This window comes from Panthera tigris, chromosome F2, assembly GCF_018350195.1.
Source record: "Panthera tigris isolate Pti1 chromosome F2, P.tigris_Pti1_mat1.1, whole genome shotgun sequence".
NCBI classification, from domain to species: domain Eukaryota; kingdom Metazoa; phylum Chordata; class Mammalia; order Carnivora; family Felidae; genus Panthera; species Panthera tigris.
Genome location: NC_056676.1, coordinates 28556560 through 28562002, shown reverse-complemented (window position 1 = coordinate 28562002; position 5443 = coordinate 28556560). Strand labels below are relative to the sequence as shown.

At 49.3% G+C, this 5443-nt stretch overlaps 1 long non-coding RNA gene across 1 annotated transcript; it reads left to right on the top strand.

The window, feature by feature from the left end:
- The first annotated feature begins 1169 nt into the window (after positions 1 to 1169).
- Positions 1170 to 5225, top strand: LOC122235046. The gene is made up of 3 exons (XR_006213137.1): positions 1170 to 2164; positions 4225 to 4665; positions 5076 to 5225. It is a non-coding gene; the product is annotated as an uncharacterized LOC122235046 (long non-coding RNA).
- Positions 5226 to 5443: the final 218 nt, after the last annotated feature.

The following is a 5443-nucleotide window of genomic DNA, read 5'->3' as shown; positions in this document are numbered from 1 at the left end:
CACACTGACAGACACACACACAGAGACTTGTTGGCTTTCAGCACAGCAGACCTGTGTTTGAATTCAGGGCTATGCCTCTGATCAGCTATTTAGTATCAGCTGCATGACTTTGGGCAACTTACTTACCTTGTGAATAGCCTCTTTGTTCTTCACCTACAAATTGGGGAAGAGTAGGTACCTCACATCTGTAGGACAGTTAAGTGAGATCATATGTGTACAGCAGAAGCCAGTAAAATATAGTGGGCTGAGTTGACATAATAGAGCATGGGAGAAAAATTTAGAGAGTTGAAGGGAGGAACAAAGTTCCCCAAATAGACTCAATCGCCCTTTTCATCAGACTTCTGCATCAATATTTTAGTTGTTCTCTCAATTCTCGTCCCTTGCTCTGGGGACGCAGCCTTTGCACCGTTACCTGGTCGGTCTTCTGAGGCCTGTTTCTGCTTTATGAACCTGTAGCAGCCTGGCATCTGGGACACTGCAGGATCTGGTCAGTCCTTTGGTCTCCAGCATCATATCTAGCCCTTCAGAACCTAAACTTCCTGTTTTAAGTGTCCCACCTTCTTCCTAGTTCACAGACATTTCCATCACTATCTGGGATACCTTGGGCCAATCCTCTGTCCTTGTAAACCTACAAAGCCAACTGAAGCCCAGCGTCAGCTGCTGTCATTTCCCTGCCCATGAACTATGAAATGTAGTTGGTTGTTTGTTGCCTTATATTATTCTCTGAAGTGTGAAAGTTCCCCTGGCTTCCTCCCTGCATCCCGCCCCCCCCCCCCCGCACCGCTCCAGCCCAAGAGCTGGTTTTATTTGCACTTGTCTCTGTTAGGAACATATTAGTTGCATGTTTGATCCAAAAACAATTATGGCGGGCTGTTCACAGCCCAGGAGAGGCTAGCAGACTACCTCTCCAGCTGCTCACAGAGAGGCGTTGCCTATAGGGATTTCCCTTCAATCCTTCAATCTTCAGGGCAAAGGAGCCTAATTTTATTCATTTTCTCACTCAGTTAATGTTGACTGCGTTTACCATAGGCACTAAATTCTTCAGTAGACCCAGTCTCTCAAAGGCAGACTTACAGTAACCAAATTATTTGTAAATTAAGTAAACAAGTCAATTGAAATTAAGATGCAGAATCACTGAAGGATCTAGAGTGGAGTTCTTGACCCTCAGCGGCACGCTCTCCCATCTCCCACCGTGGGCCTACGGGAGGGTCCTCATTATCAGCAGAGGTTGCTTGGTGAGTTAAAGAAACAGCGTGTTTCATGCCTTGGGCTCCAGTCAGCCTGATGCACCTGTCTTCCCATGGAGCTCTGCATGCCGCTGGATCGCATAAGCCAGTGCTGAGTACAGGCCATCCTCTCCCTTGTCAGGCACGGCCACGGTCCTGTGGCCCGTTAACCAGCCCTGCTGCTTCTCTACCCAGCACTGCAAATGATCGGCATATTCGGGGAGGTGTTCTGACTCATTAAAGTACTTGGCCTATTTTCCCGGGTACTGGGTTTATATTTTCTCTCTCGAAGTCTCTCTGACATCTTTGTTTTAAAGTTTCTTCGGTGTGCATCTAAATACGGACAACAGCATTCTCTGAGTGCTGCCGCGTCCTGTCTCGCTACAGACAGCATGGAGTGTTTCCCCAGATTGAAGACTGGATTGAAGAAGGGCGGCCTTCAGAAGATTTACACCTTGAAGACCGTTCTGTTTCACCCGAAAATGAAAAAAAACAGTGGCTGTGTCTTCGGATATTAGTGAATTCTAAACGATTTTACTTGAAAAATGGAGCTAAGCTACTATCACCGTTGCTCACTCGCTGGCTGTCCTATCCTTACTGGGGTTCTCCTCTTTATGTTCTGGGCCACATGTGCAGGAACGTGGGTTCAAGATACAAGAGTCCCGGGGACCACGTCTTGGATTATGATAGGCGTACGCAGCTCTCAAAGGAAAACCTCCCAGACTCATCTGGAGCATCTGTGCTTTAGTGGCTGCCACGGAAGCACTTTAGCAGTTTCTCTAAAGGAAGGGTGACTTGTGGATTTGCGTCTCGACCCGAGGCTGTGACGCCACCACCAACGTATCACGTAATGCCTTTGGCTGGGGATCACGGCAGCCTCTGTGACCGAGGTGGCGCGCTGTCCTCTTGCTATGGTTTCGAACAGGACGTGACCTCCGGTAATTTAGCAGCTGTTTCTATTTCTCCTTCCTTGAGACCGCTCATCCTGCCTCTAGCCGGTTGCCTGGGAGGAAAGAGAGAGGAAGGAAAATACAGAAAGATGGAAGGGAGTTCCTTCCCCACACTGAGTGGCCCGTCTCCTTCCTCGGAACACTCGGAACACTCGAGGATTCGAGGATTCGTTTGGATGTGTCCTGCCCGTCGCCACCCCCCCCCCCCCCCCCCCGCCCCGTGCGTTTCCCCTGCCTCCGCCCCCTCCAGCTTCATCACAGCTGGCCACACAGACCTCCCAGCTGCAACTCTAGCCCGCCCCGCCTCCTTCCCAGAACTGTCTGGGCTGTAGGCAGGAAACGATTAAGCAGCCCCCAGTGCTCACGGCCCACACTGTCAGGGGACACGTCCAGACACCGTCCCCACCCTGCTCACCGAGGATGCACGTCCCTCTGCCGACTGCTGAAGTGCCTCATGGCTTGGGGACTGCGGCAAGCCCCTCCTGTCTCCCTCCCTCCCGTCTGCTGGGGAAGGACACTGGCAGCTGACTTTTGCAGATCTGAGTCTGTCCTCCACTGGGGGTCCTGGTTTCTTTTTTTTTTTTTTAATTTTTTTTTTAAACGTTTATTTATTTTTCAGACAGAGAGAGACAGAGCATGAACGGGGGAGGGGCAGAGAGAGAGGGAGACACAGAATCTGAAACAGGCTCCAGGCTCTGAGCTGTCAGCACAGAGCCCGACGCGGGGCTGGAACTCAGAACTGTGAGATCATGACCTGAGCTGAAGTCGGACGCTTAACCGACCGAGACACCCAGGCGCCCCTGGGGGTCCTGGTTTCTAAGTTGGCCTTTGGGACCTTAGAGCAGTGACCGTAGAGAATTCTGAATCCAAGCAACTTCCCGATTCTGCAGGGTCAGGGGTGGCTTGCAGTGTGTTTTGGGGGAGGCTTTGACTGTCCTTCCAAGTCTCCACAGCACTTACATTTTTTGATATACGTAACTGACACTTTCTCAATCCTTTGTAAAGTACTAGCTACCTTCAGCTTTTCTAGCCCTCTTCCAACAAAATTGTTGCCCCTAAGCCCTTCTTGAACTGTCATTCTGGAGTCACCGTTCTGAATGGGACTCACCTTACTGTTTCCCCAAACCCAAGCCCTGACCAGTGCCCTCACACACGCATCCAGCCCAGCTATCAGGGCTCTGGCCGCGATGGGCCCTGGCTTCCCATTTTCGAGGGCTCTGCCCTGGGATCTGCTGTGGGATCATTGTTCCGATCACTCCTGTTTGTCAGATCTGGTGATTTGCCTGCACTGTGCCCACGCTGTGCTCAGTCTTTCCATCCTGAGACTCAGTAACAGTTGCCTGTACTTCTGAACCAGCTGGCTGGGGTGGGGTTGGGGTGCACAGGAAGGATACAGAGTTGGCATCTCTTCAAGCCGACGATCTTTAAATTCTGCTCAACGCTTATTTAGTGGGGACAGGGACAGTATGGAAAAGAGCCGTTTCTGATTTTTACTTCAGGACCTTGTTTCCTTTTGTGGCAAGGGACCCAGTTTACCTTTGACCGTTCTGTAATGAGTCTGGAGTGGTGGTCTGAGTTCCAATGGGCCACACTTGCAGATATATTCCAGTAAGATCTTAGCATTCCTTGTAGTTGAAGCTCCAGACAGCTTAACAGGGCTCTGGGCCTTTCCAAATATCTTTGGCACCTGGACATACCTCACCCATCGCCAGGCTGTCTGCAATATGTCATGCCAGCCTCTGTCTGTGACTCCAGCTTGTTCAGTTTTCCCATGTAAAACACCTTGCCAACCCACTAGCCTTGAGATGCAACTAGCACGTTGCAAAAGAATCGTAGCTGTTGAAAATGAGGAAAAATTTCGACATAGAGTCTGTTCTCTGGGGCCTAGCGGAGTTGCTTCTCCAGGGCTTTCGCTGGTCCAGATGACAATGACCCTTCAAATGAGCCTTCCATCTGATCCCTCAGGGCATTTTTCTATGCTCGTAAATTTTGCTATCAAGACAATTGTAGGGAGGGAAAAAAAGCGCATTTTTTTGTTTCTTCTCCAGGAAATTGATTTTGACATTTCCACTCTCACGGGAAGATTCTGATGGAAGACATTCCGTACAGCTGAATGACTGTGTGACTTGAGGTGGACTCAAAAGTCCTCGAGAAAATAAATGAAGTGACCAAGGTCCTTTGAGGAAGAATCTATTTTACGAGAGTCTTCCAGACTTTGAAAAAGGCACAGGTATAACTGGTGTCAGGGGCCCCAACGGGGTCACAGAACGTGACCAACTGTATTTGGGATCTTCTCATGTTGAATGCAAGGTCGGGAGCCAGACTCATCATCCTGCCGTTTCCTCGCTCAAGGACCCCTCTCGCAGGATGTGATGAGAAAGTGCAGAGGCCCTGGGGGGAGACCACCAGCATGTGCATCTTGGTTCCACCAGGAAAATGTCCCTTGTTCTGTGCTCCTAGAGACGTATGTCCAACCTCAGCTAAGGCAGGTGCGCATTCTATTACAATTAGACATGTGTGCTTTCCTTTTCCACTAGACTGTGCACTTTGAGGGCAGTGACCGTTTCTTTTACCACCGTCCATCCCGCGATGGGCGCTTAGAAATGGTCTTTGCCCTCCCTTATTCTACGTGCAATATTAAGCTGTCAGTTCAGCTCATTGCAGCCCTAAGGAAGAGGCATAATTAGCCCATTTTGCAAAGGAAGAGATTGAGGTTTAAGTTCTTCAATTACTCACCCCAAGACCTGCAGTTAGCACGTGGGAGAGCCACACCCCGGAAAATGACCCCTACATCTATTCCAAAACCCAAGCCCTTGGGCCTGCTTGTCCAATCATGAGCAGTGCTGGGAGTACATTCAAATTGTGTGGTTGACTGAGGGAATGTGTTTCTTTGTCACAGGCTTGGCTAAAAGTGTTCCATCCATGTTCCATCCATCGTCTTCTAACTTCTCTGATAATCACAATGTATTCCTTTCATCCTGTTGTCTTCTGAGGCCCAGAGATTTTTCTCCCCACCAAATGTATCTCTTTCCCAAGAAGCTCTTACCAAATAAAGGACATTTAGTTGTTCTCATTTCTACTTTTCTGACCACACTTTTAAAAATTTCTTTCTCCGAGCATTTCAAATCAGTTCTGGATAAAAATATACAGCTTTCTGAGAAATGTGGCAATTTTGGCCCCTGTGGGAAAGTGTGACTTTGGCCTCCAGTCACATCTTTTATGGCCTCAGAGGGATGCTTAATGTGGGAGGCAGCATGGGCTATTGCT